Source organism: Bactrocera tryoni, chromosome 5 (assembly GCF_016617805.1).
Source record: "Bactrocera tryoni isolate S06 chromosome 5, CSIRO_BtryS06_freeze2, whole genome shotgun sequence".
NCBI classification, from domain to species: Eukaryota; Metazoa; Arthropoda; class Insecta; order Diptera; family Tephritidae; genus Bactrocera; species Bactrocera tryoni.
This window is the reverse complement of record NC_052503.1, coordinates 78815751-78840492: the sequence shown is the minus strand read 5'-3', so window position 1 is coordinate 78840492 and position 24742 is coordinate 78815751. Positions and strand designations below refer to the sequence as shown.

The 24742-nt window shown below is 32.1% G+C and overlaps 1 protein-coding gene and 1 long non-coding RNA gene across 4 annotated transcripts in view; one reads left to right on the top strand and one right to left on the bottom strand.

Moving 5' to 3' along the window:
* The window catches only part of LOC120779050, a 118484-nt gene that overhangs the window by 31653 nt on the left and 62089 nt on the right, over positions 1 to 24742 (top strand). The gene's annotated exons all lie outside the window — the stretch shown is intronic.
* The window catches only part of LOC120779040 (cyclic AMP response element-binding protein A), an 84036-nt gene that overhangs the window by 25007 nt on the left and 34287 nt on the right, over positions 1 to 24742 (bottom strand). The window lies entirely within an intron of this gene.

The following is a 24742-nucleotide window of genomic DNA, read 5'->3' as shown; positions in this document are numbered from 1 at the left end:
AAATATCTTCACGAAATTTATCACGGATTATTACCAAAAGCAATAATATAATCTGGAAAAAAATTGTTCATATCGAACCTCCATAGCACTTAGCTGTCATACATAGTGGCCTGTCAAAATCAAGTTTTTGTATGACAAACTCTTTCATTTGTAAATGTATCTTCACGAAATTTTGCACAGCTCATTTTTTAAATCAAAGCTATAATCACCGAAGAAATTTCCCAGATCGGATTACTATAGCATATAGCTGCCATGCAAACTGACCGATCCAAATCTAGTTCTTGTATGGAAAACTTTTTCATTTGTCAAAATATCTGCACGAAATTTGGCATGTAATATTGTAAAAAGCATTGGTATAATCTACGAATAAATTGTTCAGATCGGCCTACTAAAACATACATATAACTGCCATACAAACAGACCTTTCCAGATCAAGATACAAATCTCTATATACATATGTGCTATAAGAAGCTCACATATGTAGGGTATTATAGCTGCGGGGCAGCTTATTTCAGTTGTTTTTTTCTTAATTTATTTAATATATGTATATAAATCACGGTAAATTAGCATGATGCCATGCGAGACACCCACCATACTGTAATCATTGCAAAAGAGCTATTTCCGCTGCATTTTTAGGCAGCATATCCTTTCATTCATACTAATAAGCTGCGTGTTTAGCTTGAGTGCATGACACACATACATAAATGTGCACACTCATATACACACATATGCATACAAAAGCACGATTAAAGTGAAAGGTGCTCCCACAATTCACAGTTTGTAACTTCATTATAAATTTTTTGCCCGTTGTCGCTTTGATTACCATTCAGAATGTTGTTGCTTTAATTTTTTGTTGTTGTTGGTTTTTTCGCTATACGGTTTTACCAGTCAGCCAGCCAACCGAGTTATTTATACGCACACAACATGCTTGCAGCAGTTTTACACACACACCCAGGCATACAAGTAGTTATGTATCAAAAGCCATGCTACAATAAACGCTACACTATTTATGTGTATGTGTGTGTTTATATAAAAAACTAAACAAAAAGTAATGAAATGAAATGCCTTGAACGAGAAAGTTGCTCAGTTGTTGGCGCGACAGTGGCAGCACCAGCAACACCAGCAACACCAGCAGTAGCAGCCGTCTGTCAAAGCAGCGCAAATTCAAAAGCACTGCTGTGCGCTACAAACGCTCGCTGCTTCGCACCACTCGTCTGACGCTTGCCGTTATTCCTGCTGATCATTACGTGCAACATTATCGTCAACGTGTTGGCCAATATTACCAACATTACCATTAACATCAGCGCCAACATCCATCAACTTCAGCAGCAAACACCATGCGCGCAGCTTTTGCCTTTATCACGAAGCCGCCAGCAACTAGTTGCGGTTGTTGTTGTGTGCCGCTTTTATATTAAAAATAAAACAAAATTGTAAATACATTAAATCAAAGAAGTGCTTCACAATCAACTTTTGCTCGAATTTACTGGCAACACACACACAGATGTGTGTATGCGTTCGTGCCCCGCAGACATAAACCATCACCCACCAGCAGACAGTCGCCGCTGCCAACGACACGCTGTACATACGTACATATAAGCGCATTTTCCATTTAACATTATTTTTAAATACTTTTTAATTTGAGCGAAAAGTGCGGCAGCAACACCTAATATATAATAGGAACTCAGCGTGCTGTAAAAAACTACCATGTATGGCTTATGGGCACCCTGTGAGGAGCTTTAAAGGGTTGTAACCCATTGTAAGGAGAGAAGAACGCATTTTTCGCGTATCGGTTTTTGAAGTGGCGTTGTGTTTAATAAAAAAAAAATAATTTAAAAAAATATTCATTATCAAAATTTTTAAGATTCCCTTCATCCCGTTGTCAATCTCCAGCAGGATCTCCGAAAAAAGGTGGAAAAGATTTTACTGCTTGATATTGCTTATTTCAAATTCAAAAGCCAAAAAAAATTTAATATTATTGTATTTATATATATAAATACTAGTAATGGTCGAGGGACTATTCAAAATTTTATTTTTTTTTAAATGGCGGCTTCTCAAAAAAAGCTGTTTATTGTTAAAAAAAATTTACGCTTTAAAGTGGCTCAAGAAATCAAAATTATTATCATAATCTTATTTCTTCCAACATTACCTGACCAAAATAGCTACGAAAGTTGTGTGTATAAGTCGATCGGGATTCAGAGTGTCTCAAAAACTTGAAATTATGATCAAAAATCGTATGCTTTCTAACACTATCTGACCAATACAGCTAAGAAAGTCGTGTGTTCAAAGCGATCACTTCAGAAGTTTTTTAAAAACGGTTTCTCACGGGCGCTGAAGTCAGCGTTTCGAGTTTAAAGTTTTGAGCACCGATACCGCTAAGTTTTAAAATTCTTCTAATATCCTCTCGCTCTGAAACTATTTTCCGCATCAACTTCAAATTTTCAAGAATATTTTCAAAAATATCTACATTTAATACAAGATGTTTTGATATCTAAGTAGATTCTTCAGCCTTACAAAAAAAATGTTAAGAGTTGAGCGCTTGTATAACTGTAGATTTATTTCACTCGCATTACTCACATTGCTGCAGTTCTCCACAGCTTAATGAAGTCAAATCTAGAAGTTTATTGACTTGGCAAACACTTCGTTTTTCAGAAGTTCAGATTTTAAAATTTTCAGCATTACATTTTGCTAAAAACTTAATGTTTCACTCGCATGGCTTGGAGTGCTAGAATTCTCGACAGCTTTATGACATGAAGTCTACTTGTTTCGTGGTTGTATTCGATATCCGATAACTTTTTATACAAAACTCTTGCTTGACACAAATAAAAAATTATGTCTGATAATTTTTAATGAGGAAGGAAAGTTATTCGTTATATTAAAATAATAATGAATTTTATTAATATAAATATTTTTTGATTTTTTCTTTAACGAATCTAAACCAAAACTCACAAAGTGTTAGTGTAGAAGTAGGCGCATAGAACGCTAATTCAGGTTAAGCAACATAATCAAATGTTTAACCAAATCTTTCTTACAGGGCAATGCTTAAACTTTTAATATACACAAATTCATCGAAATGTAGATCACATAAGCAGACATAGTAGAGCAAAAGGCACGATAAAAAAATAAAATAAAATAAAATAAAATAAAAGCAAGTTCCCGAAACAAAATAAATGTAATAAAATAGTTCATAGCTGCTGGCGTGCATTATTATTAAAAGCGTTTACCGCTGCGGCAGCGCTTCCGATCAACTGCCGCAGCGCATACAGCAAGCACCGTTGCTTGCGTCGAGGCAGCAACGTGCTATATTGATCACAGTCAAGTATGCCACACACACATACAAGCCTTTTGTTGTATGTATGCATTAATCAATTCAAGTGCGTGTGAGTACACTCGTAGTCTTATTTTGCCGTGGTGCGCATGCGTAGCGCGTGCAACTCATTTTAACTGTTCATTAATTGTGCTGACTCTTCAAGAGTAGACACATTAAAGGCACACACACACAACTATGCATTTCAGCCAACACATGACACATATAAAAGTCCAAAAATAACAGCAACAAGCACACTCACACTACAATGCACACTCAGCATTGCAAGCACAACCATGGCGAATCGTAAAAACATTTTAAACAGACATAAAACGAAATTATAGAAATTTGTGGCTGTAAAAAAGTAAAAAAAAAAGAAATATAATAAATAAAAGACAGCAAGCATCGAAACCGTGTTGGGCGTAAAGAAGTTGGCTAATGAGCCGCCAGCGATCAAACTAAACCGAAAAACGTCAATTAACCAAAACCGTAGTCAATTGCCAAATCTCCAATCGATACGCTCGCATAACTGTTGGGTGGGTTCAAATGTTGATTTGACGATTTATGAATTGATGGATAACACAGTGGTACATACAAGTTTGCGCATGGGTATGTAGTTATCTGTGTGTATTCATCCATTGAAACCTCTAATTATATCAGGTTTCGTTGCGGTTTGATCCCTATTACGATTGGTTGCGGTTGAATGGGCGCTTGATGACGAAAAGCGCGGCTAGGAGATTTCATAAATGCTATTACAATACTGTTTTTGGAAAGGTAATTAGGGAAAAAATGTTATTAACATGAAATGAAAATATTTCAAAAAACATTTTTGGTGCAGTTAGCAAAAATATTTGGCGTTGATTTTTTTTTTTAATATAAAAATATTAATTATTTACAACATTAACTTTATTTGTTTGGTATAGAATATTGCATTTTAATTTTTAGAAGAAAAAAATATGTGGCAACCCTGTTAAATTTTTTTTTTTATATACGTCTTTTCTGCCGCGGAATATTGCTACTATTTAGGGAGAAATGTTATTAAATTAAAATAAAAATATTCAAATAAAATAAAATACTTCAAAAATTGTTTTTGGTGCCGATAGCATAAATTTTGAAAATTTTAAGTAAATGATTCGCATAATTTTTTTTTTAATATAAAAATATTATTTATTTAGAGTATTATCTTTATTTTGCTTAGTATAGAATATTTTATTTTTTCTTTTGCGCAAAAAAAAATATTAGGATTGCCACTTATTTTTTTTTTATATATTTACCGATATCCGTTTTTTTGCTACTATTTAGGGAGAAAATGTGAATGAATTAAAATATGTATACATTTTCAAAAATCGTTTTTCGTGCCGTTAGCATAAATTTTGAAAATTTCAAGTATGTTTTTCGAGGTAAAATTTTTCCAAAATACCAAAATATTATTTATTTACGCTATTGTCTTTATTTTGCTTGGTACGGAATATTTCATTTTAATTTTCTTGTAAAAAAATATGTGGCTAACCCGTTAAAGTTTTTTCTGCTGTCGATCTTTGTACTATTATTTTGATGTCAGGCCATGCTAAACTGCGAAAAATATTAGTTTTTTTTTACCCACCCTAATGTACATATATGTATGCGTGTACATTAGTGCGGGTCGTCTTTTCTTTCTATGAAACCACGTATGCGGGGAAATCGTCGGAACGTTCTGAACATCTTTGCTAAAGAGACCTTTAGATCCATGGCCTCTTTGGTTTCTCCGGTTTCGAGCCAGCGTTTTTTAATGGAAATTCAGAAAATGATAGCGATGATGAGATATCTCAAAAACTGACGAAAATTTTTTTGATCCCTAAAACAACTTCGCCTTAAAAATCGCTAGTTCGGAACTGTTTTTAGACCCATAGTCTCTTAGGTAAAGTTGTTCGGTATGATCCGTGTAACTATGGTCTTTAATATTTTTGTTCTAAAAAATAATGAACTATTTTTGAACAAAACAAAATATGGCTTTAACTGCGACGCCATCTCAATACATATATGTGACCTGGTCTACGGAAAGGGGGCTTAGGTGTCAAAAAAAAGGAGAACAATTAATGAGATAACGAGAAACTGACGATTATTTTTAACAGCTTTTCCCAGAAAACTAGTTTTCGCACGTTAGCCCCCTTTTCGTAGACCAGGTCACATATATTAAGTTTCTGTTGTAGAATATCTCATATATTATATTATATGTATTAAGTTTCTGTTCTAGGATTTCTTTCTAGATTTCTATAAAAGGCCAAGAAATTCAAAACAATTAAAGATTTTTTTTTTCAGTTTCTTGGAGTGATTTTTAATTGAATTTATTTTTTTATGTGGTTTAGTTGATTTTACTTTTAATCTATCTTTATCTCTTTAAATAATAATAACTACGATAAAAGCCGCACCTTTTTTATCTGCTGGCAACTGATTGAGTTCTAAGAAATGCGGGAAACCGCGCACTCGCCAATCATAAATTAAAAAAATTACAAGTTATCTGCAGAAATCCGGCACGTGGTCGCGCGCCGTTCGAGTCATGCTCTTGATACTGTATTAATTATAAGTTGTTCTTGCTTTTTTATTCCACAACAAAACTTGTTTACTTAAATATGCAAAAAATATTACAAAAGCATTACGAAGCAACAAAAAATATGAAAAGAGAACGGAACTAGAAGTATGTAACCGCAGTTTGCCGGCATTCACACACACACACACGCACTTTTCAAATGCATACACAGGCAAACAAACAGCTGGGCAGTCGCCAAGCGTTAGCATTATCATAATTTATTATCAAACCTATGACGGCTATAGCCGCTGGGTGGAAAAGCCGGTTGCGAAATATCATCAACGCACGCGCACACATACAATGTGCAGTAGCTGCACGCCGTGCGTTGCGATAACACGCCAACAACGCCTTTGACGCACGGCAGCAGCGCCAAACAAACACCAACGCATTTGAGGCGTTAAGCAGCCGCGAAGGCGCTCAACTGGGCTAAAGGATGTGTGCGCACCATTGAAAGCTGATAAGTTAAAGCGAGTGATGAGCTTGCTGCTGATTGCGGTGCTAGTCACCCACAAACGCCTACGCCTACGCGTTGCACGCAGGAAGGCACAAAAAGTTGAAGAAAATGCGCGGCAGCGTAGATACACACTTTCAAATGGACAGTTGGTGGTTGGCGCTATGACGCGCACGTTTTCGCTATGCTTGTTGTTGCTAGCGTTGTGTGTGCGCGTTAGTTCCGCAAAATCCATGCCGTAAAAACAGCTGGTTGTTATAAAAATAGCCACACATACAATAAAACTGTATGTGCGTGTGTGTGGTATATATAGTTGACTTGTAATGCCTGTTGCTGCACGCTTTATTTGCCGTTCGCACACCCACCCACAAGCGCTCACGCCGCACATTAAAACGCGTGGGCGACTTGAGCGCTAACTGGAAGTGAATGCCAGTGAGTTGCTGGCTTTAGCTTAACGACATACATGTAATAAGCGACGCCAATAGAACGCGACATTGAAACGTCATTGCATCAGCTTATCGCCACCAGCGGCAGCGGCTGTGGCAGCACTCATATCCGCAATGTGCCAGCATATGAACTAATTTCATTTGGTACTTGCTTTGACACAATTAAACAGCGAGTCTTGATTGTTGCGCGTGTGTCTGTGTGTGTGTATAATATGGAAGTTGTTCACTCAGCAACATCATCCGTTTGCCATTTACAACAATCGCCATTAGTTCTAATGGTTGGTGTTAAACACAACTATATATATTTATATGCGAGGCATATGCTTATATGTTACCCACACTCCAGCACTCCAGCCTAATCTTTTTTATACTCCTTCCTGCGCCAGCACTCGTTAAGTAAATTTTTTTCTTTATAGCCCTACAAGTCTTTGCCTTAGCTTCCTGTTGTAGCTCACGCATTCTCTTGCCACTTCATGTATTTGCTGGAGATAAAAGTCCAGCCACCACAAAGGCGCAAATTGGATTTATTTGTACTTATTAAACATGCTGAATGGATTAAGATTTGCTCCACACACATACATGTATATACATATATATTATAGTATATACATATCTACAACTATAATCCTAATGACTTGAATATGCTTAAAGAGCAAAGAAAACAACTTGAGTTTGCTGTAAAAGTTCTTTATGAATGACCGTAACTGACATGTGGGCAGTTATGCAGTGAAGAGCAAAATATTTGCAACGCTTTATAAAATTATGTTTATGGAGAACAATTATCTGAAGAATATTGGCTTCGGAAATTTTTTTTCAGTTGCTGAATTGTGAGTTAGCTTAAAGGTTTCTACCTTAAAATGCTTCTAATATCACTTTATACGGTTCAAATAAGGTTTAGAGTGTAGACAGTTACAATACAGATTTCTTAGATACAGCTAAAGCTAAGGTGCTCATAATATCTTTCAATATTTGTAGATGTTCTATGCGATCACTGAAGTCATAGAACAAGTGAAGCTTCAACTGTAATACCTTTCACGGGTGCATTTTTTATAGCATAAAAAATTTTGATTTTGACCGATCACTTTGTATGGCAGCTATATGCTATAGTGGTCCGAATTAAACAATATATTTGGAGATTATAGCCTTGTTTCAGAAATTAGTCTATACCAAATTTTGTGAAGATATTTCGTCAAATAAAAAAGTTTTCCATATAAGAAGAAGTGGTCCAATTTGAACAATATATTCGAATATTGTAGCGTTTGCCTGGCAATAATTTTTGCCAAATTCCGTGAAGATCTCCTTATAATTTAGCACAGATCCTTCAATTCCCTTTTTCACACACACAGCTGTAGGCAGCTACGTTACTATTCTAACAACATGTAAATGGCAGATTTGCTATAATCCTCCAGAGCGTGTTCTAAGCATTAGCTGTGGAATGTTATCTGCGATCGCTCGCTAAAAAAAAAAAACAAGCAAAAGCACGAAACGAAAGGTTTCATTCAACGCTGCGTACGTTCGCCCCAACGCTGGCGCATTTGAGCTGGGTTCAAGCCGCTTTTTTTTAACTTTTGAAACGAGTAAGAGGCTAGGGTGACTGTCATGTGGTTCCTGTTTCGACATTATACTCACACTGCGCCAAACAGTTCCACCTTTTTTATGTAAGATTTTTGCGCTCTGTTGTGTAGTTTTTGTTGCTTTTATCGCCCGCCAAGTTTTATTTTCACTTTTAAGCTGTTGCGCTATTTCGATTCAGCTATGGAACTAATTACTTTATGCAGTGAATGGGAAATGGCTTTTGTGTAACCACAAACAGAATTATAAATATATATGCGTTTATATGTAAATAAATGAATGCTCTGAAAAATATGCTCTAACATAGTGTTGGACACAAACAAAACAATGCATAGCTAATCGCTTTTGAAAATTATTCATTATACAAAGCCGACTTGCGAGAATCGTGTGCATAATGAAAACGAAATTTGAAATTGTGACCTCAGCGTTGCTTAGCTCTTTGGCTTCTAATTTATTAACAGTTATTTTTTACGCCACTTTCCGCTTTTCAATGGCCAACAATATGTTTCTTTTTTCTGGCTTTTTGTTTCTCATTTCGAAATTATTTTGGTCAAGTATATTTATGGCCACGGCTAGACGACTGCTGTGAGAAAATCTGCTTCGCCAGTCATGTGGCTACATTTTTAGGTCATTGGTACAGTTATCATATATTTGAATTTTTATATTAATGCAAAAAGAAGTTTATTAACACTGCAATTGCTGCTGGTTTTCATGTTTTAGCACACATTGGTATAATTATGGTGTGTCTGTCTTTTAAGCCATTAGTAATTTTTGTAACAAAAATCATAAAAGTTTGTTATTAATTGCTTTTATAATACAGATAAATTAGCTGCATTTTAAGTGTTATTTCGAAATCTAAAAATATTATTATTTTTGCTATAAAATGCAAAATAACGGGTTTTTCAATAAGTACGCTACAACATTTTTTCTAAATCAAACAAAAACAGTTTGAGATATCAATGAAATTCTTTATTACTGTGAAAGTACATTCGATGCCGTTATGTATGGAACTCAATTTCTGTTGCATGACCACCACAGGCACGCTTGCAGAAGTCCAGATGCTGAACCCAATTTTCGACGGTTGTCAAGCATAAATAGGCCGATACAAAAGTAAACTTTTTAGTTTTGTAAATAATTTCTCTTTAATGTTAAAATAATAAATTTTAATAAATGGAAGAATCAAAAAAATTACGATACACATAATTATATATCACAGCACATTTTTTTTAGTTTATCGATAATACGCACGATAAATCTCAACACCATTTTCTATTTATCGACAACGCAAACGATAATTCTCAACACATTTTTTAATTTATCGATAGCACGAACATAGTTCTAAACACATTTTTTTAATTTATTGATAAAACAAGCGATAATTCCCAAAACATTTTTTAAATTTTTCGATAACACTAACGATAATTTTGAACATATTTTTTAAAATTTATCGATAACACAAACAATAATCCTTAACTTAATTTTTTTTTTAATTTTTTCTTATCATGTTTTAATCTTAATTTTCAAAATATATACCTAATTTTTAAGATTTTTTTTAAATTTTTTAAACAAGTACATAGTTTCTTACGTGAGTTTCCAACATTCATAATTCTTCCATTCAATTGGAAAAATAATTGATATGCGTATAATTAGCAACTTTCGCAAATAAACATTTTCAAGCCATTTGCTTTTAGGCTCATAAATCAACCCTTAAAGTGTTGCGCTCACCGAATTTCATTAAAATTTTTTACATTCACCAAAATGCCACAAGGAAGTTGTTAATCAACGGCAAATCGTTAATAAAACAAAAAAAAGCTGCAACATCTATGGAATTTCGCCCATCACGTGCAACATGTTGCAGTAACTATAATTACCAAATGCATTGGCTTAAAAGTAGAAAGTCCAGAGGCACTGACACACACACAAACACACAAAATATTGCTAATTATCCGCAGCCACCAACATTCCAGGCGGGATGAGCGCCACCACAAACAAAGCAACAACAACAAACATAGCGAAACAAACGAGCGAGTATAAAACAATGAAGCCGAGTAAAATAAATTAAATTGCGGCAATGAAAGCCGTTGAAAAGTGACTGCAACACAACAACACCGCACAGGCCAAGGCAGCCATTGTACGGAGTATTGCGATTTGAGTGATGTGTGTGTTGAGGCGATACCTATACATGCATATAATCGCGTGTTTGTGTGTTGGGTGAGAGCTCAGCTTGAGTTGTTTGACTGATTGCTGATTTGTTGTTGTAATGAGTTTTTTTCAACTCCGTACGGGCATTTCATTAATGCGTTCGCTTGATTAGCTACACGAATGCTGATTAACATGGAGTTTATTATTAAGCGGATTATGCAACTTTCCAATTGGCTTGCAGATGTTAGTGTGTGTGAGAGTGTTGAGTGAGTGTGTATGTTGTGTTGTTGCTGGCTAAGTTTATGCAAAACACAACAAATGTGAAGAAATTGGAAAAAATATGCAGTAAAGGTAGTGTGTGGTCTGCTGGGTTCGTGATGAGCGCAGCGGCTATAAAAATTTGCTAACTAATTGCCGCCGAAATAAGTGAGAGGTCGGTGCCTATTTTTATTATTTGTGTTGCAAAGTTAAAAATACATCATTTCAAAATTATGAAACTTTGTTTTTTATAGGAGATTTATAAAATATATACATAAATGAAAAGCGTGACGAGCTGCGTCCTTGCGATTTAGTCATGTCTCTCCGTCTTCTGCCTGTATACAAGTAAACTAACCCTTCTGTTTTTGAGATATCGCTCTCAAATTTTGTACACATTTTTTTCTCCCCAAAAAATTGCCTATTTGTCGAAGTCGCTGATATGGTACTACTATAGCATATAGCTGCCATACAAACTGGCCGATCGGCAGCAAGTGTTTGTATTGGTCACTTTTTCATTTGACAATATATCTTCACGAAATTCGGTAGAGATTATTGCCCAAGGCAATGCAGCTATATTGCAAGAAATTGTTCAGATTGGATTACTATAGCATATAGCTGCCATACAAACTGTCTGATGCTTGTATGGAAACTCTTTCAATTGACGATGTATCTTGAAGAAATTTGGTGGTGTTATTTTCTTAAGTAACGAAGCTATCTCCGAAGAAATCGTTCATATCGTACCAATATAGCATATAGTTGCCATACAAACTGACCGCTCTTGAGCAATGTGGCCGTAATTAACATTTTTCTTGTTTTTACTTTCGTCATTATACCAAAATCTTTTATTTTTTTATTATTGTTGTTGTTATTATTGCTCTTATTTCTACGAATTATTAAATAAAGTAAAATCCTTAACAAATAACACCGCTTCGCCAATAGTCCCACTGAAAAAGATTCGCAGAAATTGTTAATGAAGTTGCAACTGCCAATAACGCAAATAACTTTTATGTTTATTTAATATTTTTAACAACTTATTTTGCAATCATTTGTGTGCATCATTGCCGTGTTTATTAGCTTCGTTGCTCATTTTTTTGCATAGCTCAATAACACAATGCAGTGATGCAATCACCCAATAGCACAATTCGCAATTATAATAAAAATTACTTGCAATTCATGGCATTTATATGAAGATAGTGTATTTTTTTCATAAAATTACAAAAAAAAATATTTTTTAAATTGTGCAATAAACAAAAAAATTGATAGCTCATAAATAAAAATTATATAAAAATTAATAAAATATAAAAATAATATATATAAAAATATATACAAATATATAAAATATATAAAAATAAAAAAAAAAAAATTAAATATATAAAAAAATAAAAAAATGACTTCCGTCACTTAAATGTTACATATTTGAAGGAAATATATACATAGATATGTTCAAATAGCTCATGCAACAACAGTCACCGTCAAAAAGTGAGGTGCAAAAATCGCTGCAAAAATGGCAAAAAATGCAAAAACCCATGAAATGACAAACGTTTTGCAATTATTGCAATCACGCTACAACAATAGCAGCAATAGCAGCTGCAGTTTGCGACTATTCATGCATATACAAAGTATGTATATAATAGCCATACATATGTATATAAAATAAAAGTAAGCGTGTTGTATGCCAGCAGCAACACTAAACCGGTGAAGAAAATTAAAACGAAGGTCGTTCGAGCTGCAAAATTGATAGTCAATAGATGGTGTATGAAAAAACCAATGAATGAGCAGCAAAAATAAACCAACAAATACATAAAAGGAGTATTTATGCACAATAGTAAAAAAACAAAAAATAAAAAAGTGGCATCAAAAGTGAAAGATAAAGTAATGACAAATAAAAAAAATAAAAAAATAATAAAAATAAATAAATAAATGCTTAAATTTATGTGTATGTGTGTGCATTGTTAAAAAAAAACATATCGTTTATTTTTAAACATATTTCTTCATATTATTTTGAGGCGAATATTTTATAGCAAAGCAATATTCAACTGCGAAAAATGCAGAATTCGCAAACATAGACCGACTTTGCAAAGAAAAACGTTCCAATCAAACAAAATACATGCCTAACTGTGTTTGCAACTGCATGTGACATATGTACATATGTATATATCTGTGTGTGTGTGAATGCATGCGCTCATATCACGTCGAAAATACAGACATGCTGCTTAAACACGCGCTAGACCGTCAGCCTCTCACTGCTGCTGAATCAAAAGCAAGCCAAATAATCAGCGTTTGATCATATGCATGCATATGTATGTATAATTATGTTTCTATATATGTGTATGTATGTATATGTTATGCATGTCGCTGTGATCGCTTGAGACCGCCTAAGAGTCATCCGTATCTGCTGCATGCGGTGTCAAGGTGAAAAACCCGCTAGCAACAGCAAACAAAAATTGCATGAATTTGCAGCGAAAAAAAGATTGGCTGCAGTCATAGCCATTATACTAGACAGCGCAGTCAACGTGTCATACATATTTACATGTATGTATATATGTATATAGTGAGAAAACAAAATCCGCTAGCTAAGAAATATGTGACAAAAAAAAACAAAAACCACCAATGGCATAATCGCTCATCTACCATAAATGCTGCTGAAACAACGTGTAACGGTTATACGAGTAAATTTGTTTGTGCAGCTTGATTAGTTGAAGCAGTGGCGGCGGTAAGGTCGCATGTGTGGACTAATGGGGGTATGTGTTTAGGTAGGCTAACTAATTTTTAATTCAGCGGAAGTTAGAAGCTGCCAGGAAAAACGAAACGAATTTTTGAGGCGCCAAAAATTGGCTGGGAAAATGCATTCAAAAAAATTCAAAAGAGCATAAGTAGATATTTGTCAAATTGTATTTTATGCATAAATTGATATTTCTATGAATAATAGTGTAAAATATTATTTTTCTTAAAACTAAAAATTTTATTTTTAATTTTTATTCCAAAAATTGGCTTTCTTATTTTCAAAATTATAATGTTAGTTTTTAATTTTTCATAATTCAAATTTCATATAATTTAAATAATTTCAAGCCTCATTAAAAATTAACACCATAATTATAGTTTATTTTTTTCTTACTTTTATAATTTCTGCTCATCGCCATTTAACGGCTTTGTTCAACATCACTTAAATACTTCAACATTTGTCTTTATTGTTTTGCTTTTCAATTTGTTTTTGTTTTTTTGTAGTGCATTTCGCAACAAGCCTTTTGCAAATTCTACGAATTCGCCTTTCTATTACACTTTCACCAAAATGCCAAAATGAAAATTTGCAGTTTGGCATAAATGAATGATTAAGTGTGGAGTGAGTAAGTGAGTGAGTGGTCGGTCGATCGGTTGGTTTTTTTAAATGGTTTTGTTGGCTCTAACAAGCGTAGTCGTAATGTTGCCGAAAGACACAAAGCAAATAATATGGGCATAGATATAAAAGAAGCAAAAAAATATAAATTTTGAAGAGGAACAGAAAACCAAAAAAAAAAAACACAAAAAAAAAAAAAAATAAAAAAATTTAAATAACAAAAATTGAAAAATAAAATTTTTTTCAAAATTTAAAATTCAATAGAAAATTAATAAAAAAATTTAAAAAATATATTTAAAAAAAATTTATATAAAAAAAATAAAAATAAAAATTATATCACAATTAAAAATTAAATAAAAAAAGAACTTTAAAATAATTTTAAAATAAAATTAAATAATATTAATTTAAAAATAAAACAAAAATATATTAAAAATAATAAAATAAAAATAAAAATTAAAATTAATAAAAATTATTTCATAATTAAAAGTTTAATAAAAACTAAAAAATTAAGAAAAAAATTTAAAATGAAATTAAAAAAATAAGAAAAATTTAATAATAAAATTAAATAATATTAATTTAAAAATAAAACAAAAATCAAAAAATTATATTATTAAAATAACCAAAATGATTTAAAAGTTAAGTTGCGCCTTAAATTATAAAAAATAAAAATAGTAACTGTATAATGGTAATCTGTTTGTGTGTCTACCATATGTCGAATAGTTATAGCGTTTTTATGTATTTCGTTTTTGTTTGTATTTGGTTTTTGCATGCTTGACCACAAAACTCAGCGCCCTAAAATCCCAAAATTGCTACTCAATTACACGCGCTTATTTTACTAATTGCAAATTATTTATTTTCGTTTGATGCTGTCAATGAATCATGTGTTTTCACTACTATTTTCGATTACAAAACTTTTTAGGTAAAATAGATTTTTTTATTTGGTTTTTTTGCATAATTTTTATTTTAATTTTCTTTATTGTACTGTTGCTATATATTGGTATTTAGGTATTAAGAGCAAGCGCTATAAAACGGTGTACCGATTTTTTACGCCAATTAGTTTGATTTTATTTTGATTTTTTTTTTTCGAATATTTTTTTTTAATTTTGTTTTCTAATTTAGTTTTTATTTTTAAACTCAGAAAAATGAAAAAAAAAGAATTACGTTAAGGCTGAAGAGTTAATTATTCTTCCATAAATTATTTAGTAATGTAAAAATGGCTATCAGTGGCGTTATTTTGGAGCTTATGCGATTATTTTACATTACTAAGCAAGCGAGTGTTCTTTTCGTCCTCTGGGTTAAACTAAAAGTATATGAAATTGCACTCATAAATACAGTGGCTCTTAAACCGTCTGCAAAATTAAGCGAGACGTAGTTAAAACACAATAATGCGGTTGATTGCAAACGACAAGAATTACTCATGAACTGTTTAGTCTCGAAATAATGATTTATTTATGTGTGGGAAACCCAAAAAGCATTAAGAGCAGGTTGTTTTCAAAAGAGTAGAAGGAATAATGAAATAAAAATAAGTAATAGTAAAGTAATCTATTATATTATTTGATTACTTTGAGCTACTCAATAACGGTATATATGTAGCTCGAACGCAATTCACTCAATTGCAATCATTCCTTTAAGCAGCGATTTATCTGGCGCTTCGTTGATAATTGCTAAAGCAGCCGACTTTCGTTACTTACCTTGTGCTGCTGTCGTAAAATATCGTATTTGTACTTTTGTTATTTTTGCTTGTAATTTCATAGGTTGAACTCATTAAATTTTGCTAATTGTTGCAAGTGAAACCGAAATTACCGACAAACAATGGATTTGGGATCGTGTGTTCCCATTAATTTTTTTTATGACTTTTCAATGACGCTTGTTAGTAGCACGCGTAACCGTTAAGTGATGCTGTAATAATTTAGTGATTGTTATTAATATTTTTTTTCTACAAAATGCCTTTTTTATTTTTCTTTGCATTTTTTTTTTTTTGCAAATTAAATTTTTGTTCAAAGCTATGGCTATCCAGATCATTGCAATTTTTCATTTACTCATCTCATTTGATGTTTCTGCGCAATTTAGTTCAAAAGCTATCGGATGTGAGCATTCCTCATACTTTTCCAGTTATATATCGATACATATTCATAGATACAATGATGCTTGTTGCCAATCAGTAATTAAGCGCAAGCTCGTGGCAAAAGTAATTTAGGTTATGCCGGCGTCAATGCGATACACTTCGCTGATGATTGGTAATGCTGATGCGCCGTATAACTTTACATATTAAATACTTGCGCAGATGCAACAAGCAACGAACAAAAACAACAAACAATATATGTATAACAAGCAGAAGTGTGCAAAAACATAACATCAAACAAAACCAATACATGCATGAATAAATATTAATAACAATAAATGGCAAAACAGCTGTGAAGTGACATCGTCAAGTGAAGGCAGTTTGCGATATTTTGCAAGCATACACATGTATTTATATAAATTTATTTGTAGCAAACGGATGAGTGATGGTAAAATCGGTAATAAATGCATAAATATATACAAAACTAAATATGTATGTAGAGCCATTTAGCGACAGAAGTTACAGATATAGTATCCGTTGACGTCAGACAGCCAGCAATGGCAGAAACCATTTTGTGCTCATATATACATATGTACATATAAATATATATGCACTTTATATGCCGAAAAAGTAAAAAATATCCGCATATATATGTACGTTTGTAGATATAACTGTAGTTGTTGCGTTTTTGCGCTAGAGTTTCGCAGGAATTCTCTTGATTGAAGAGCTCACTGTCAAAGCGTCATTGAAGAGCATGCGTGGGAGAACTGGTAATTTGCAAGAGCGAAGTTTAGAAAGTAAAAAATGGGAAAAAACTCTTAAGATTGCAAAAAAGTCAAGGTAGTTTGAGAGGAAGCAAGAAAAAACAGAGAGTTAAGTAAAAAATTGTGGCAAATATGTGGAGAAGATAAACTGTAATAAATAGAATACTAAATATATATAATAATGAATAAACATTAATTTTCTGGATCGGTTTTAGGTAAAAAAATAAATTTCTAAAAAATTATTGAAATTAATTATAAAAATATACATAAAAATAAGAAAGAAAATAAAAAATAATTGAACTAACATTTGAATTAATTTTTTTATATTATTTTGTGTTTCTGTTTTAAAATACCAATATCGAGATTAAAAATTAGATTTTCTTTTACGGGAAAATAATATAAATTAATTTGAAATTAAAAAATTTAAAAAAAATAAAATGTTAAAATAGATTTTTATTTCAAAATAAAATAAAAAAAAGATTTTTTTTATGGGTTAAACATTTTTCATTAAAAAATAATTGAATTAACATTAATTAACTTTTTTTATTTTATTTTGTGTTTTTGTTTTCAAATCGCAACATTGATATTAAAAATTAGATTTGTGCTTTCGGGATAAAAATAAAATTTTGAAATTGATATTAAAAAGTATGTATAAAAAAAATAAAAATAAACATTAAAAATAATTAATTAATTTTTTTTGCAGCGTTTCAAATTACGCCTAAAAAATATTTGAATTATCAATTGAATTAATTTTTTATGTTAATTTGTGTTTTTGCTTTCAAATCCCCACATTGGGATTAAAAATTAGATTTTCATTTGCGGGAAAAAGATTAAAAATTTTAAATTTAATATAAAAAAATAAAATATCTTTTAATTTTTGTGTTTAATTTTAAAATAAAATAATAAAATAAGAATATTTCACATTTTTTTAAATATAATTTTTAATTAAAAATTGTTTAATGTTAGTAAATTCGCAACCCTTTTCAAGCATAAAGACGCCCGAATCTAAAAGAGAATATTTTTTTCTGAGCAATAAGCAATATCAAAAATATTATAACACATATTATTGACTATTTTCATTTAAAAACAGCAATAACATATAGATAATATGTAAATTATTATTTTTTTTTTTTGGTTAAAAAAAAATGTACTTTGAATCGACTATTCGACTACCAAATATAAGTATATTTTGAAAAATATTAATTTTCAACAAATCATGATTTCTTGTGCTTCCTTTCAATTGTACCCACCCACAGTCCGCCGATTTTGCTTTAATTACGTTGACCAAACACTAAAATTTGCGACACATATGGTAGAAAAGCGCTGCTTCTTTGTCTTGCTGACAGCTAGTGACGCAGTTATGCGCGCAAATTGCCAACTATATACACACACCCACTCATAACAGCTGCTGTATACAGTATCTGTGAGTACGCCTTATAGCGTCATCACTACACCTAGTCGTACGTAGTACCTATGGCACCACCCACTCAACAGCACCAACTTGCACCGCACACTTCATGCCACACGCAACCGTTCGCACCACATGCTTGTGCCTTTGAGAGCTGTCTAAGAGCGTAAAAAGCTGGCTTTATGCCGCTATACTACAAATGTAAGCCGATACTTAAGTACCAATGAGTACACTCCTCATATATATATTTACATGTACTCGTCGTAGTACACAAACGCATTCATTGAAGGGAGAAAGCAGCCTTGTCGGCGCTCTGACATGGTTTTTGCGCATACGCCATGGCGCACCGCGTGGTCGCTGACCATAAAAACAAAAGCGCACAAAAAGCAAAAATAATGTAATAGTACAATAACAATGTTACAACTGTTGACTGAATATATGAATGAAAACGCACAACGGCACACGCACATAGCTAACACACTACAAATTTATGTGTGTGTATGTGTGCGCTGAAGAATTTTTGCTCCATACGGCACAATAATTTTACGATGTACATTGTAATACTCTGCTCTACTCGTTACTATGCGTACGTTGTTGAGGTGCAGAGGTGTATGCATGTATGTTTTTAAGTATATCTGCAACATGTTGCTTATTTGCAGCCATCAATGTCTGTCTGTGTATTTGAACTCTGTGTCCAAGCATGCGTATCTGCTTTTTATGCTTGTTTTACTTTTCTCTTACTTTTTTCTTCTGTTTTCCGCTGCTTTGTTATATGCACATAATGACGCTTTTTCGCAACCATATGTTAGCTTTTCACATCATCGCTGAAATTAAATTTTGACGACTTTGTGTGGACGAATCTGCGTAAACAGAAAATATTACCGCAAACAATGATTCCTTTTGATTATTTGCTTGGGATACTTCGGTTTTCTGATTTTTGCTTACAGTAGTGCGCGCATATGTTCCTCAAGTTTTGTGCCACTAATGTCTTTGGCGACATTTTTCATGCTTGTTTACAAGCTTTAAAAAGTTTTTGCGACAAAAAAAATATCCTTTTTGCTTTCGTTTGAAAAATATGTAGATAACTTTTTCCTATACCCAGCGTACGAGTTAGTCATCAAATGAATTCATTAGCCGGCTCGCAGATGTTTATTTAGATTAGTGAAATTGCAATAAAAATCCGATAAATATTAGCTTATATATTTGCGGAATTTTCGAGAACACTGAAGTAGCTTTCTGTTTTCTTAGTATTTTAGTAATTTCAAAACACAAAATTTATGCGGTTTTCAAACGTTGGTGGAGCATATTCTGATAATTATTATTTTTGCGTTTGTAATCTGAATTATTAACATTCTAGTGAGAGTTGACTATAAAAAAAATATTTTCAATATTGAAATATTTTCGAGTAAGGTAATACATCGGTATTTCAAAAACCTTTATCCGAAGAATACGCAGCTCTTAAAAAAAGCAATTTTGTAGTAGAATACGCAGCGAGAATATGAATTTCCAAATTTTGCTGTTTGTAGGAGTCATTCAGAAAGTCTTCACTTATCTGAACTTTCCAAGCTTAACTTCCGAAAGATGTTTTTAGCGAGCATTGATATTGTACAACAATTTAGATCAGAGACCTTAAAAATATAAATCTTTATGTCGAAAGATATTTTTAACGTGCATAAAAATGTAGATCTATTCCAGTCAGAGGCCTTATAAAACGACTCAAAACAATTAAAAGCTTTCGAAGCTTTTTAAAGAGCTTTTATAACAAATTTCATAGATCACTGAAGCAAATGCACTCTTCATAAAGTTTTCAGAGCTTTTGAAAGAGCTTTTTTTTATTCCTTCATAATTATAATCTAACATATAAATGTATTTAAGCCAGTGGCCTTATGCAACTTCTTATACTTTGAGAATTTTTTGCTGCTCAAAAACATTAGCAAACTTTTATAAAGCTTTCAGAGCTTTTAAAAGAGCTTTTTTAGATCCTTAAATAATCATAACCCAACTTCTGTCTAAAGTACAGTACTATTTTATTATTATGAAAGTGAAAATAATATAGCTCAATTAAATCTAACCATTTATAGAATATCTGTATATTAAAATAAGGAACTGCTTTCACTTAAAATTCAATTTTTTGCTTTTTCCATAGCGAAATTTCTATCATTCGCCGTAGCTCCCAGTCAAAGTTTATAGAAGTATATACATTCCAGTATATTTATACAAAATATACCACATAGTTAGAATTTTCATTCATGCACTTAGTATAATCTTCATTTCTATTTTTGTGCCCTCCAAAATTATTACATGAGCTCACACTCTACAAACAACTTCCTGTCAAATACTTAAGATTTGATTTCCGCAAACTTTCCATCACAATTTTACAAACAAAATTATAAGTTGTTTCATCTTATCTTTAAAGTGACAAACAGACAGTAAGTAAATCAAGCTGCTGCTATTTGTTATCTACTGTTTTTTTTTTCATTTCTAAGAAAGTACAAAATATTTGCACAAAACAACGCGGGAAGTACACCGCATTACTCCACCATGTAACTACTTATATGATATACAAGTATATACATACGTACAAACATATATATGTACATATGTATAAGTACTGAAATTTCACTATCATATTCCGCGACTGCTTATCACCACTGTTAGTCTGTGATATGAAATTATTTTGAGAATCACTAGTTAATGGTCTATAGCGAAAACAGGAAGTACGTTTTTTATATCTTCGATACTGTTTAATTAAATACGTCATAAATTCGGAAGTTCCAATAAAAGTATAGACATTTGTATATGAAAGTTGTTTTTGTGTTCTATATAAATATATAAAAATATTTTTATATACATACATACTATATGATCTCATATTTGATATGGCACACCTGGCCAGTGATTTCTGAACTAGCGAAGTACGTTAACAGCGAACTGAAAACAATTATTTATGGAAAATTTAGGTTTTCTAAGAATTTGTTTTCTATCAAAAAATTTGAGGACTCAAGTTATCATATCTTAAAGTGCGGAACATAAAAACAAGCATAAATAATACAAAGATATCTGTAATACGAAAGATCAGGGCTTTGTAGAGCATGTTTTCATGATAAGTACTTTATATTCTACCTAAAACAATTTCGGCCGAAACAGCTGTTCAAAGCTTACCGGCGTAACTGGCACATTCGGGTAGCTTTTGTATATATTCTTACCTAAAATCTATATTTATACAAACGCTGGCTTAAACAAAGCTCAATGTAGCATGGCACAGGCAAAAGTATATTTGTCGGAACATTCATAAGTACATATCGTCACCTAAAATGCAAAATAACGTAACAACGTTTTCGAAAATTTACAGTGGCGTGAATGAAACACAAAATAAAATGGAACAAGAGTAAAAAAAATTTTAATATTGGCTAAAACTGGTTCATATATGCGCGCAGAACCTGAAAATGTTGGACATATGTAATACATATTATGTAAGTAATTTGAAGTAGTGAATCGTAATCAATAAGATACTGAATTTCGAATTTCTTGATGATACGTTATTTTGCATTTTAGTGACGTTATATACATAGATCTCATGTTTATATAATATTAGTACAATAGAAAATACAAAACTCCAATACACTGGACACAACTGTACCACTACTTCTTGAGCTATTTGTCTGCGCATAATATTTGCTTTGTGGTTTTGTTATTCAAAAAATGGGCCTGAATGAAACACATTTTGATACCACATATATGTACATATGTATATATTTTTATTTGAACAACTGCAGAGTTATAAAATCTAAAAACGCTATGTTATATTGTAGGCTATGTAAGTGACGTAAATTGCTCAAAATAATCCACTTTATATTGAATATACATTGTATAATGAAAGACGACAGCTCTGATGGTAGAACATAGAACATATGTATGTATGTATGTTTCAATTGTTTTTGAAAGGAGTGTGTCTTAAATTTCGGTTGTTGACTATAATTCGTGGAAATTGGTTTCTAGTTCCAATTGATGGATACAAGATTTTGATTTGATCATGCTCCTGACAAAGTTTTGAAACTGATCTGGCGACTTCTACTAAACGGGTTGATCGATATCGGCTTATTTTGGCTAATTTTGGAATACCTAGATCTACGGGGCTGCATGTTTTCGTGGTCTAGTATTGAGAACACGGAAGAAAATGGTTTAGCTTGGTTTATGGTATTATTCCTTTTTATTTTATTAAAAAACGATTTATGGTTAACTGCTTTTCATAAACAATACTTCTTTAGACCTTTGTGTATTGAAGAGACGTGGTTTTTAGGCGTAATACTAATAATGCCAGTTTAAAAATCTCTCTTCAAAAGTACCGAACATCAATTTCGACTTTGTAAGGCATGTAAGCTGTATAAAATGTCTCAAACTGTGTTCTTCGCAAGCGATCTTATGTTTCAAGTGTTTTTTATGATTAACCTATGAGGCTTATTTAAAATTATAAGAAACCTAAGGACAGAAAGTCACCTTTCGATTTCCAGCGGCATTGTAATTATTGTTCCCAATTTACATCTGACGATTAGCTGTTCAAATTGTAGACGAAAACATCTATGGCGACAATTGCGTCTGCAGCTTTCTATGAATATATTATTGCATATATTTTCTTATTTCTATAATAACAAATAATCATTCGAAAGCGTAATGCATATATTGCATTACCATTTCATCGGCGAGAAATGCAAAAAGTCACGAACTTGCTACCACGCTAGAACTCTCCGAACAAATGTGCCGTGAAAATAGAAATTTAGCGCATTAAAATACAATTTAAATTAGAATTTATTACTGTCTATGTATATAATATATACATATATGTATGTAAATATATTTTTTTTGTATTTGTGAACTTGTTGCTTCATAGCTCCCATTGTGTACCACATCTATGTGTATAATTCATTTGAAAACTTGCGAAAATCTCCATCTAACTGTTTCACATGAAAAGGGCGTGCATGCTCGCCAATTTTCTCCAGACAACACGTTTCCAAACGCCAATTTGAAATCAAGTTTTTTATCCACTTTTATCCACAGACATTTCAAGTAAGCAACTAGACCGGGAAGCAATAACCAGATATTATATAATCCAATTGACAAATGGCGTAATTTTAATCAGATTTGTTTCAAGTAGATCTCAATGCAGTCAGCGCTCAACGAACTGGTTTCTCACTGCTTATCTCAAAACCAATTAGACATATTTAAACACTTGTAGGTATATTGGTATTTGGTCAGCCCACAAAGGTGCAGAATTATAAATGCATTTAATTTTGTTATTTTATAAACGAGATTTAGTATCCCGTTAAGGCAGTAATTTCGAAAATGTTTCTAATACAAAGCGGCACTTATTTGCATATAGGCAAATTGAGTTGTTTGTGGCTGATTGAAAAGAAAGGGAGAGTGATGCGAATTTAGACTAAAAGCAGTTTCTGAATTAAATATTTAATGTATTTGGTATGAGGTAATATGACAATAGACTTATTCTCTTTTTTTAGTTCAGAGCAACTTGAAATTAATATCACAGATACAGGCATAGTAGTGCTGTGAGCCACATAAATACTATTTTTCTATTAAATGAGAACTTATGAAATAAATTGCCGCAAATATTTGCACAAGTTGTATGTACGTCAATTCGTGTTTTAGCTACGGTATTTTCACATGAATATTAAAAAAGTAGCAATATTTAATAGCAAGTACTTTGTCGGCCTAGCAAATAAATAGTAAAATCGTGAGTAGCAACAGCGCCACCACCATATATACATATGTACGTACATATGTACAGACATAATACATATATAGTAAATAATTGCTAAACTAATACTACCATATATACATATATACTATATAGTAAATAATTACTAAATTACAACATGTTAGCGGATATTAAAAATGAATTTTTTTGAAAAAAAAACCTCGACAGAAACACTACGAAAACGTAAAAAGCATGACAACAATATAAAGTAACATAGAAAAGTACTGAAAATCATGTGCCTCTCTATAATCCAATATTAAGTAGTTCTAATCTCTAATTCCATTTTCCCATCAGCTGAAAATGCAGCGCTGTTTAGGTTGCAGTCGCAATCACCATGCAGAGTAATATAAATAAATATGTTTGTGGCCTATAAGGTTATCGTTGCGTTCAAAAAATAATGAAAATGTGTACATCTGCCGTTCCATAAGTTATTTCTAGCAGTAACCTTCAGCAGGTTGTTGAGCCGTGTTTAAGTTGTCTGCTTTACTATATTTAAAGATTGTGGCAGACTATTCAAAAACAAAAGTCGATTGGTTTTAAGAATTTTTTAGAAATGAAAAAACAACTTTTATTTCGACATTTTAAGACACAGCTGCGATGAAGATAAATAATTGTAACATATTTAGAAGTACAAAACAAAAAAAAAAAACAAAATAAAAAAATGT